At 38.5% G+C, this 13,308-nt stretch overlaps 1 protein-coding gene across 1 annotated transcript in view; it reads right to left on the reverse strand.

Moving 5' to 3' along the window:
* The window catches only part of STK4 (serine/threonine kinase 4), a 116,635-nt gene that overhangs the window by 67,424 nt on the left and 35,903 nt on the right, over nt 1–13,308 (reverse strand). The gene's annotated exons all lie outside the window — the stretch shown is intronic.

The following is a 13,308-nucleotide window of genomic DNA, read 5'->3' on the forward strand; positions in this document are numbered from 1 at the left end:
GCATCTCTTGCGAATGTGGTAAGGACAAGAAAACCATGACATTATCGCCAATGAATCCTGAGAGGAAGAACCGCCGCATGTCAAATCTTTAGTGGATGAGTACATGTTATTACAAGTGGCCATCCTTTGGCTTGTCATTTCCTCACACAGGGCAAAAGCATTTAACTGCTAAACTACAAATCTGTGCAAATCAAGCTACTTCAGTTGCTCCAAAATGTTTTTGTTATCTCTGCCTCTAAAAAAAAAATTTTTTTTTTGCTTTCAAACATATAATTTACTTTTTAAATATTTAATAATGTTGTAAAAGTTTGGATTCTTTCTACATCAAGTATAAAATTAATCATTTTTATTTTATTTTATTTTGAGACAGTCTTGCTCTGTCACCCAGGCTGGAGTGTAGTGTACGACCTTGGCCCACTGCAATCTCCACCTCCCGTGTTCAAGCGATTCTCCCGCTTCAGCTTCCTTAGTAGCTGGGATTACAGGCACGCCCCACTACGCCCCGCAGATTTTTTGTATTTTTAGTAGAGATGGGGTTTCACCATGCTGGTCAGGCTGGTCTCGAGCTCCTGACCTCAAGTGATCCACCCACCTCGGCCTCCCAAAGTGCTGAGATTACAGGCATGAGCCACGCATCCTGGACCGTTTTCATTTTAGCTCTAAATATTAACACCCTATTTCATAATGATCAAATAAAACAAGAAATTCTTCTCCTTTAAAAAAAATGGTTGCTTGAAAACGGATAATGGTGAAACTATTTTTCTGCATATTAGGATAAAAGAAAAATATATAATTTAATATAAAACAGAAAATATGTTAAAAATTCCATCATTTTCACAGTACTACCAATTGTATTCAGTGCCACCAATATATTACTTTGGATGACATATGTTAGTAATACCAAAATTAACAAAACCCACAACCACACAGTGACAATTTTAACAATTTAACAATTTTAACAAATCTCCTTCAGAAGCTAAAAGATCAAGTATCAAAAATTGGTAAAGAATAGACAAATGAAAGACAATTAGCAACTGATTGCCAATTGCATAGATTCCTGCACCAAACAATCAGAAAATACATTATTTTTAAGACACACAAAACACATTTAATGAAAATTAATAACATGTTAGGCCACAATGTCTCAAAAAATAACAAAGAATTGATATAACACAGACCACATTCTTCAACTGCCATTCTATAAATTAAAAATTTTAAATAAGCAGTTTTTTAAAATCATACATTTGCTATTAAAAAACACTTCTGAATAACTCATGGGTTAAAAAATAAATGTGTATAGCACAAGCACTACAGACTGGAAAAAAATATTTACAACATACCACATATGAAAATGTATGGAATACAGCTAAAACAGAACTAAGAGAAAAAGTTACAATGTTGATTAAATGTATTAGTAAGCAAGAAAATTAAAAAGCTAACTATTCAAATTAAAAAAAAACAAAACAACATCAATTAAAGATTTTTTTTTTTAATAAAACCTCTTAAACTAAAAATAGACCAAAACTTATTTAGCCTGTTAAGGGGTATCGACCAAATTCTGCTGCAAAATCAGACTCGATGGTAAAAAATCCCAAGAATTTTCTTTAAAGTGAGCAACAAGACAAGAATGTCCACTACCAGCTCTACTATGCAACACCGTATTGGAGGTCTTAATAAGAAAAAAAAACCTTGGCCAGGCTTGGTGGTTCACACCTGTAATCTCAGTACTTTGGGAGGTTGAGGAAAGAGGATTACCTGCACCCAGGAGTTCCAGACCAGCCTGGGCAACATAGGGAGATCTCATCTCTACAAAAAAAAAAAAAAATCACGGGTGTGGTGGCACATGCCTGTGGTCCCAGCTACTCAGGTGGCTAAGGCAGGAGGATTGCTTGGCCCCAGGAATTCAAGGCTGCAGTGAGCTAGGATCGCACCACTGCATTCCAGAGTGAGATAGTGTCTCAAAAAAAAAAAAAAAAAAAAAGAAGAAGAAAATCATATATAAAGATCAAAAGGAAAAACTATAATCATAATTCACAGACAATAAGACTGTCTCCATTTTTTTTAAAAAGGAAATCTCCATAAACCGGTTACAATGAATAAAACAGTCCATAAATGCCTACAGTAGTTGTCTATACAAGAAAAATGTTAGAAACAAAAGTTTTTTAAACTATGCCATTTGTAATAGCAACAAATAAGTATCTAAAAATAAATTTAACAAAAAGCTCTAAAACATCTTTGTGGGACAATTATAAAATTATCTAAGACTATAAAAGACCAAACAGATTGAAAGATAAATAAACCACATTCATACATAGAAAGAATTAACATAGAGATGTCAATTCTGCCTAATTAATCTATGTATCCAACGCAATTAAGTCAAAATTCCAGTAGTATTTTATAAAATTTGATATACTGATCCTAAAATTTATATGGGAGAGGCCGGGTGCAGTGGCTCACGCCTGTAATCCCAGCACTTTGGGAGGCCAAGGTGGGCAGATCATGAGGTCAGGAGATTGAGACCACCCTGGCCAACACGGTGAAACCCTATCTCTACTAAAATACAAAACATTAGCCGGGCATGGTGGCGTGCGCCTGTAGTCCCAGCTACTTGGGAGGCTGAGACAGGGGAATCGTTGAACCCAGGAGGCAGAGGTTGCAGTGAGCTGAGATCGCGCCACTGCACTCTAGCCTGGTGACAGAGCAAGACTCCATCTCAAAAACAAAACAAAACAAAATTTATATGGGAGAATAGTGATATAAATTTCAAGAAGTAATCTGTGATGAAAAGAAAAATAAGAAGGGGATGGGAAATCTATTGTAGACAAATGGTCAAAGAAGGACTGAGAAGGTGACAGGATCAAAGACCTGGATAGAGGGGGGAAGCAAGTCTTTCAGATGGAAAAATAAAACAGACTACTGGAGCTCATATTGTAAACAAAAACAAATTCCTGATCTATATCAGGAATATATATATTTTTACTGTAATTTACTGTAACATAAGCCTTAGTCCTGGCTCCCAACAACTTGACTTAAACATATATATATATTTGTATGTATACATATATATATTTTTCAAGTCAATTCTACCCAAGAATTATTAGATTTTTTAAAAAATTTATTGAATTATTCAAGTAAGGCCATTTTAGCTGATTACAGTTTTAAAACTATATGCATGGTACCATGCTACAGAAAAAGAACACCAATTGTGTCAAGTCCACTGAGAAATCTGGGAAGGGAGAGAAAAAGTGACTATTTTGAGATGTTTTGGCTGACTTCTTATTTGAACTTTGCCAAGTATGAGGTATCCAATCTCCCAAATAAATAAAATAAAGACATTGCCCTAGTGTCACTGCAGTTACTTAAAATACACTTAAGAATGAATAAATAATGGTCTTGTTCTAGCATAAAGCCTACCTTTATATAAAGGGGATTTGTGAACTCAAATGGGAACACAGTTATAACCCATTAACTTAATACAGAGCTCCCTCTGCTGGCCCAGAGAATGCACAATGATCCTAACACTGACACAGACCCTCTCATGTCACTTCAATAATGTGTCCTGCTGTTTGGGGAGGTAAACAAGGTTATTCTAGAGCCCTTATTCAAAAACAAAAACAACAACAAAAACAAGAACATATCTAGACAAATAGAAGAAGCCTTCCAAAATCCCCAATCTAATATTTTATCCAGACACAGGTTTTCAAAGTAACGTGGACCATGGTTTGCCTCTTTCGTTCTCACATGTATGCTTGAGGCCACTTAAAATCAATCAAATCCCACCTTAATTCCTTCCCTCCAACTGCAATCTGACTCCTTCCTATAGATTCAGATATATACATCCAAAACAAATCCCCTCAGAGGTAACAATATCATTAGCTTATCAGAGGCATGCCCCCTCTGAAAACCATCTGTCCTTTCCTTCTGGAAATACTGAGGACATATGTAGAGTAACTGGTTATCAAAACAACCAGCAAGGAGAAGTACATTACTACAAGCTGAGATTTACCAACACATGATCTGTAACATAAGCCTTAGTCCCAGCTCCCAACACTTGATAAAGGGGCTCTGCTAGAAGTAATATAATCTGATGATTCAGAACATAACCTCTGTATAATCTAATGATTCAGAACATAACCTCTGAAATCAAACATATCTGGGTTCAAATCTTGGCTTTTCTGTTACTCATTATGTAATCACAAGCATGTTACTTAATCTCTGCAACTGCAATTGGATTTCAACTGCTATTAAACAGGGAGTGGTTCTATTTACCACACAGCATGGTTGTAATGATCAAAATATGTGAAATGCTTAAAGGATAAATGCTTAAAGGACAGTGTGTGGTATATATTAAGTGCCTAATCACTAATAATTATTATTAGCAGTTATAACATCTATCCTATTGAGTATAACACATAAGTTACATATAATAAATAATTGGGAGGCCAGGCACAGTGGCTCACGCCTGTAATCCCAGCACTTTGGGAGGCAGAGGCAGGCGGATCACGAGGTCAGGAGTTTGAGACCAGCCTGACTAATATGGTGAAACCCCATCTCTATTAAAAACATAAAAATTAGCCGGGTGTGGTGGCATGCACCTGTAATACCAATCTCAGGAGGCTGAGGCAGGAGAATCGCTTGAACCCAGGAGGCAGAGGTTGCAATAAGCCGAGATCACACCACTGCACTCCAGCCTGGGCAACAGAGCAAGACTCCGTCTCAGAAAAAAATAAATAAACAAATAAATAATTGGGAAGTCCTAGGCAGAGCAACCAGGCAAAAGAAAGAAATAAAATGCACTCAAATAGGAAAAGAAGAAGTCAAACTATCTCTCTTTACTGACAATATGATTCTATACCTAGAAAATCCTAAAGACTCTGCCAAAAGGCTACTAGAATTGATAAGCACCTTTAGTGAAGTTTCAGGATAAAAAAATGTACAAAAATCAGTAGCATTTCTATACATAAACAATGGCCAGGCTGAGAGTGAAATCAAGAACACAATCCTACTTACAACAGCCATAAAGAAAATGAAATACCTAAGAATACAGGTAACCAAGGAAGTGAAGGATCTCTACGAGAACTACAAAACACTGCTGAAAGAAATCAGAGGCAACACAAATAAATGGAAAAACACTGTATGCTCATGGATAGGAAGAATCAATATAATTAAAATGCATATACTGTCCGAAGCAATTTACAGATTCCATACTATTCCTATAAAATTGCCAATGACATTCTTCACGGAACTAGAAAAAACTATTCTAAAATTTATATGGAACCAAAAAGAGCCCAAATAGCCACAGCAATCCTAAGTAAAAAGAACAAAGCTAGAGGCAGTGCACTACCTGACTTCAAACTATAAGACTATAGTAACCAGAATGCTATTCTGGTACAGGTACAACAACAGACACATAAACCAATGGAACAGAATAGGAAACTCAGAAATAAAGCTGCACACCTACAACCATCTGATCTTCGACAAGGCCAACAAAACAAGGAATGGGTAAAGGACACCCTATTTAATAAATGGGATAACTGACTAGCCATATTAAAAAGACTGAAAGTGGATCCTTATCTTTCACCATATATAAAAATTAAGTGAAGATGGATTAAAGATTTAAATGTAAGACCTCAAACTATAAAAATCCAAAAAGAAAACCTAGGTGATACCCTTCACAACATCGGCCTTGGCAAAAAGTTTTTGGCCAAGTCCTCAAAAGCAATGGCAACAAAAGCAAAACTTGACAAGTGGGACCCAATTAAACTAAAGAGCTTCTGCACAACAGCAAAAGAAACTGTCGGCCGGGCGCAGTGGCTCACGCTTGTAATCCCAGCACTTTGGGAGGCCGAGGCGGGCGGATCATGAGGTCAGGAGATCGAGACCACGGTGAATCCCCGTCTCTACTAAAAATACAAAAAATTAGCCGGGCGTGGTGGCAGGCGCCTGTAGTCCCAGCTACTCGAAGAGGCTGAGGCAGGAGAATGGCGTGAACCCGGGAGGCGGAGCTTGCAGTGAGCCGAGATTGCGCCACTGCACTCCAGCCTGGGCGACAGAGCGAGACTCCGTCTCAAAAAAAAAAAAAAAGAAACTGTCAACAGTGTAAACAACCTACAGAAAGGGAGAAAATATTCACAAACGATACATTCAACAAAGGTCTAATATCCAGAATCTATAAAAAAAAAAACTTACACAAATCAACAAGCAAAAAACAATTCCATTAAAAAATGGGCAAAGGACATGAACAGACACTTCTCAAAAGAAGACATACAAGTGGCCAACAAATATATCAAAAGATGTTCAGCATCATTAATCATCAGAGAAATCCAAATCCAAACCACAATGAGATAGATATCTCATACCAGTAAGAATGGCTATCACTAAAAAAAAGGTCAGAAAACAACAGATGCTCGTGAGGCTATGGACAAAAGGGAATGGTTATATACTGTTGGTAGGAATGTAAGTTAGTTCAGCCACTGTGAAAAGCAGTTTGCTAATTTCTCAAAGAACTTAAAACAGCAATCCCATTCGACCCAGCAATCCCATTACTGGCTATATACCCAAAGGAAAATAAATCATTCTACCAAAAACGCACATGCACTCATACGATGAGTTTACCACCACACTATTCACAATAGCAAAGACATGGAATCAACCTAGGTGCCCATCAATAGCAGACTGGATAAAGAAAATATGATACATATATGCCATGGAATACTACGCAACCATCCATGTAAGCAGCCATAACCAAAGCATGCAATTAGGCCAGGCGCAGTGGCTAACAACTGTAATCCCAGCACTTTGGGAGGCCATGGCAGGTGGATCATTTGAGGTCAGGAGTTCAAGACCAGCCTGGACGACATGGTGAAACCTTGTCTCTACTAAAAATACAAAAATTAGCCAGGTGTGGTGGTACACGCCTGTAATCCCAGCTACTCAGGAGGCTGAGGCAGGAGAATTGCTTGAACCTGGGAGGCAGAGGTTGCAGTGAACTGAGGTCGCGCCAACACACTCCAGCCTGGGCGATAGAGCAAGACTCCGTTAAAAAAATCCAATTATGTCCTTTGCAGCAACATGGATGGAGTTGGAGGCCATAATTCTAAGCGAACTAACACAGAAACAGAAAACCAAATACCGCATGTGTTCACTTAGTGGGAGCTAAACACTGAGCACACATGGATATAAACACGAGAATAACAGACATTGCAGACTACTAGAGGTGAGAGGGAGAAAGGGGACCATGGGTCGAAAAACTAGCTACTGGGTACTATGCTCATTACCTGGGTATAATATATTTATGCATCAAACCTGCACATGTACCCCCTGTATGTAAAATAAAAGTTGAAATTTTTAAAATAAATAAATGAATAAATAATTGTTTTGAACAAACAAAAGCCATCCCTGGATTCTCAGTGAAAGACAGCACCAGAATCACCATAACTATGATGAGTTTTCTATTATGGATCTAATGCCTATGAATATAATAGGCAACCAAAACAAATCAGAAGCTCTGTGGAATGAAGACAGCATAGACTCTGACGTGCTTTCTTTTTTTTGTTTGTTTGTTTTTTGAGACAGAGTCTCGCTCTGTCACCCAGGCTGGAGTGCAGTGGCACGATTTTGGCTCACTGCAACCTCCACCTCCTGGGTTCAAGCTACTCTCCTGCCTCAGCCTTCCGAGTAGCTGGGACTACAGGCGCCCGCCACCATGCCCGGCTAATTTTTGTATTTTTAGTAGAGATGGGGTTTCACCATATTGGCCAGGCTGGTCTTGATCTTCTGACCTTGTGATCTGCCCGCCATGGCCTCCCAAAGTGCTGGGATTACAGGCGTGAGCTACTGCACCCGGCCAACTCTGAAGCGCTTTCAATTTCCAGCTCCACCACTTACTAGCCATGTGACCATGAACAAGTAACAATCTCTCTGAACCTGTTCCTTTATAGAGAAAGTGGAGAAACATCATCTCCGTAGACAGTTAAGATAACGGAATGAGCTGAAGTGCTAAGGCCTCCCCTCCTGTTATAAACACACAGAAACTCAAGACTTAAAAAACAAACAAACAAACAAAAAAACAACCCATAGTGCTCAGAACCAGAAAACGAAAACTTCCAGATGCCAAAAGCAGGAAAGAAACCCACAGCACTGAGCCGAGTGGCCTACTGGGAAAACCAAATCACAAGGACTTTAGCTTTAAGGCTGATGTGCAAATAGCAATCAGGATAAGGCAGAAGGCAAGACATACCTCTAAAGGGGGAAGCCAGAACTCAATTCCCAGCATAAAGATAGGAGCCAGGACAATACTGCCCAGAAGCCTGAGAAGATGGCTTACAAATGGCTTCTGCTTAGGTAGGTAAGAGGTGGAAAAAATCAACTTCTAGAAATACAATTCCCTTGGCTGTACCACAAGTACAATGTGGAACTGAGAAATAATCTAAAGACTGCTCTAGAAAGAAATACCCCATAGGGCCCTAGGGATGCCTGTACAACCCAAGGAATACAAAGGACCTCCAAGCAAGACAATTCTCACCAAACATAAGCTCAAAAACAAAAATTATAAAGTGTAAGAAGAAATGTAACAATATGAGAGATAACAAACACAATAAACAGAAAAATTAGACCCAAAAAACACAAAATAATAGCATGATCTGAAAGTTTTTTTTTTAAAAGGGAAATTGAAATCTTCAAAGAGATAAACAGAAAAAATCTGTAAGACAAGCCCAGAGCAGTGGTATGCACCTGTAGTCCCAGCTGCTTGGGAGACTGAGGTAGGAGGATGATGAACCCAGGAGTTCAAGACCTGCCTGGGCAACATAGCAAGACCCCATTTCTGGGAATACATACATACATACATACATACATACATACATACATACATCCGAAACAAAGTGAAACAAAAATAAAATAAAAAAGGAGAAAAAGAAATCCCAGAAAAAAAATAATAATAGAGAAACCAAAGAGAATATTCCAAAACTGAATAAAGTCCTGGGTCCTTAGATTGAAAAGTACAGAGCCAGAAGAAGTGGTATTAGAAGGAAGAAAAAAAATCCAACATAGAGACAATAAGTTAAAACAGAAAATACTCAGGAAAATGAAAAAAAGAGAAAAAAGTAAATCATCTACAAAAGAACAATATTGACAACAGAATTTCCATCACCATCAACAGATACCAGAAAATATCAAAATGATCTCTTCAAAGCACAAAGAGAAAATAAGAGTCAACTTAGAAATCCATGCCTCAGTAAACTATATTCAAAAAAGAGAAAAAAATTAAGACTTTTATTAACCATACAAATTATAAAAGTTTGCTACCCATTACACCCTACTGAAAGGAGAAGAAAAATGAGCCCATAAGACAAAGTATAAGCTTAAAGAAGCAAAGGTAAGCAAACATATCAGTAGCTCACTATGTTCATAAATTGTATTGACTCTAAATAATGATTATAGTAGCTAACGTGTTTTGTTTTTTTTTTTTGAGACGGAGTCTCGCTCTGTCGCCCAGGCTGGAGTGCAGTGGCGCGATCTTGGTTCACTGCAACCTCCGCCTCCCAGGTTCACGCCATTCTCCTGCCTTAGCCTCCCGAGTAGCTGGGACTACAGGTGCCCACCACCATGTCTGGCTAATTTTTTGTATTTTGTTTAGTAGAGACGGGTTTTCACCGTGTTAGCCAGGATGGTCTCGATCTCCTGACCTCGTGATTCACCTGCCTCGGCCTCCCAAAGTGCTGGGATTACAGGCATGAGCCACAGCACTCAGCCGCTAATGTTTTTTAAAAATCTGGTGAACCAAAGCAATAGACAACAACAACAAAATATGAGAGAGGCAGTTTGAAAAAAAGGCAAAGTGTCTTAAATCCTTTTTCTTATTCAGGAAGAGGAGAGAGATATTGATTAACTTTGAAATTTATTAGGAAAGTAGAAATTTAAGTAAGCATATACTTATGCATACACTTTGCCAGTTGGTAGAAGAGAGTGGGAAGAGGGGATTAAGGTAAGGAAAAGGAAGTGATGGTGGTGAGGACTCAATCAATCCAACAGAAGGAAAGAAAGGAGGCTGGGCATGGTGGCTCACGCCTGTAATCCCAGCACTTTGGGAGGCCAAGGCAGGCAGATCATGAGGTCAAGAGTTCGAGACCAGCCTGACCAACATAGTGAAACCTCGTCTCTACTAAAAATACAAAAAAAAATTAGCTGGGTGTAGTGGCGCGCGCCTGTAATCCCAGCTACTTGGGAGGCTGGGGCAGGAGGATCGCTTGAACCCGGGAGGTGGAGGTTGCAGTGAGCCAAGATCGCACCACTGCATTCCAGCCTGGGCGACAGGGCAAGACTCCGTCTCAAAAAAAAAGAAAAAAAAGGAGAAAAAAAGAATTTCATGACAAAAATATCAGAAGCAATTCCAACAAAAGCAAAAATTGACAAATGGAATCTAATTAAAGAGTCTCTGCACAGCAAAAGAAACTATCGTCAGAGTGAACAGACAACCTACAGAAAGGGAGAAAACTTTTGCAATCTACCCATCTGACAAAAGTCTAATATCCAGAATCTACAAGGAACTTAAACAAATTTACAAGAAAAAAAAATCCATGAAAAATTGGGCAAAGGACACGAACAGACATTTCTTAAAAGATTATTATTTTTTTATTTTTATTTTTAAGGCTAGTCAAGTGAAACAGTGGGAGTGGAGAAAAACAAAGAAAAAATTGGTTGTGGCCAGGCGCAGTGGCTCATGACTTTTAATCCCAGCACTTGGGGAGGCCAAGATGGGGGGATCACTTGAGGTCAAGAGTTCAAGACCAGCCTGGCCAACATGGTGAAACCCCATCTCTATTAAAAATACAAAAATTAGCCAGGCATGGTGGCACATGCCTGTAATCCCAGCTACACAGGAAGCTGAGGCAGGAGAATCACTTGAACTCAGGAGGCAGAGGTTGCAGTGAGCCAAGATCACACCACTGCACTCCAGCCTGGGCGAAAGAGCAAGACTCCACCACAAAAAAAAAAGAAAAAGCTGGTTGTGATCAATTAGTTGTAAAAACCACTGCACTCAGACTAACCAACAGTTATCATTGTTTTAAAGACATTTTTAGAGGCTGCGAACAGTGGCTCAACCTGTAATCCCAACACTTTGGGAGGCTGAGGCGGGCAGATCATGTGAGGTCAGGAGTTTGAGACCAGCCTGGCCAACATGGTGAAACCTCATCTCTACTAAAAATACAAAAAAATTAGCCGGGTGTGGCGGCACACGCCTGTAGTCGCAGCTACTCAGGCGGCTGAGGCAGGAGAAACACTTGAACCCGGGAGGTGGAGGTTGCTGTGAGCCAAGATCGCACCATTGCACTCCAAGCCTGGGCGACAGAGTGAGACTCCGTTTCCAAAAAAAAAAAAAAAATTTAGAGACGTTTTAGGTTCACAGCAAAACTGAGAGGAAGGTAAGGAGGGTTCCCGTATCCCATATACTCCCTGCCACACATGCATAGCCTCCCTTAACATTTATAATTTTAATTTCCAAGGATAAACATTTCATAGAGGTTTAAATAAGGAACTAAATGAAAGTCTATCTATTTTCACAAATTTTAACCTCTAGAAATTTCAGTTCTGTAAGTCATGAATTACACAATTTTTATAAATGTGTTGACTATTAGAGGAATAAGGGACAATGAAAATAAACAAGTTTAGTAATTATTTAATTTTACTGATTAGGGCACTGAGACCCATAGGAGGAAAGTGAATTATCTAACACCACATAGATCAGTATCTGAGCCCAGGCTTGTACCTGGTCCAATATTAAATATTAAATCAGGCCAGGAGAGGTGGCTCACACCTCTAATTCCAGCACTTTGGGAGGCCAAGGCAGGATGATCACTGAAGACCAGGAGTCCAAAACCAGCCTGGGCATCATAGCAAGACCCTGTCTCTACAAAAAATTTAAAAATTAGCTGGGCACACCTATACATACTCCCAGCTACTTGGGAGACTGAGGTGGGAGGATAGCTTGAGCCCAGGAGATCAAGGTTACAGTGAGCTGATCATACCTCTGTACGCTAACCTGGGCAAGAATAAGACCCTATCTGTTAAAAATAAATAAATAAATAAATAAATAAATAAATAAATAAATAAATAAATAAATACTTAAAGTCAATTATAAAGAAATGGTATGATGACTGAGGTTTACTTTAATTCATTTTACTATTTTCTACAGTTATTATCAGAAAAAAAAAATCTTGCCCAAAATACCACTGATATCATAGCATGTCCTATAAATCAGGACTTTGAAGCCTGCATTACCTTAAGAATCTTTTTTTCCCCTTCCTCCTCTCACTGTTTTTTATGGCCTTAAAAATGAATACTTTTACAAAGTGTTTACTATTTGCTTTTTGGTGAGGTGGGGCTGAAATAAGATGGGCAGTGAGTTGATCATTGCTGAAGCTGAGTAATATAGGTCTATAGGGGTCATTATATTATTCTGTGTAAATGTATGTAAGTTTTAATTTTCCATAAGGATAAATTTAAGTAACTCCTAAAACAATAAGGAATTTTTAAAAATCTCAAAATAAGTGGCAAATCTGTCAAATCTGTAATCCAAAAAGGAGAATTACAAAACCTGCAACAGACTGTGAACAAATTGTATTTAATGTTACTCAGACTGTGACTGCTTAGGTTTTTAAATAGTTCTCTTCATGATAATAATAAAAGATGCATGTTTCTCATTAGACATGCTAAAACTATCCAAGTTCAGAAACTGAAAAGAATAAACAACTCATTGAATTAGCATTTGAATTACGAAAATCACATTTGGAAAAAAATTAATTCTTTAAATAAAAATGGGCACATTTTCAATTTCCCTAACATGTGCATGCACAACACACGCTAACAGGTCGGCCTAGTTGTGTTACACAGTGATTATAATCGTCTACATAATTAAACCCCTTAAGACAAGTAGACGATTTAGTACTCAGAGTCAATGAAAAGAACTAGAGGTCAGTAGCTCATTACTGCAAAACGAACATTCTTAACAAATCATACTGGCTACTTTTAAAACAGGAGGGGAGGAGAAGGGCAATCTAGTACATGGCATTTAGTTGATAATTTGTATATTACCAAACATGAGATTTCTAGAGTGCCTTAATCTTGAGTTTAGGGGATGAAACATAAAGCACCATGAGCACTGAATGACACAAGAATTTCACTCTAAGATAGGAGCTGAACACAAGGTGTTAGGCCTAGTCACAGGCAAAAAAGGATCAGCCAGATATGGAGAGAAACAGAGATGAGTTTAAACTAGAAGAAACTGGATAGAACTTTTCAACTTGTACA

Source organism: Hylobates moloch, unplaced genomic scaffold (genome assembly GCF_009828535.3).
Source record: "Hylobates moloch isolate HMO894 unplaced genomic scaffold, HMol_V3 SCAFFOLD_21, whole genome shotgun sequence".
Taxonomy (NCBI): domain Eukaryota; kingdom Metazoa; phylum Chordata; class Mammalia; order Primates; family Hylobatidae; genus Hylobates; species Hylobates moloch.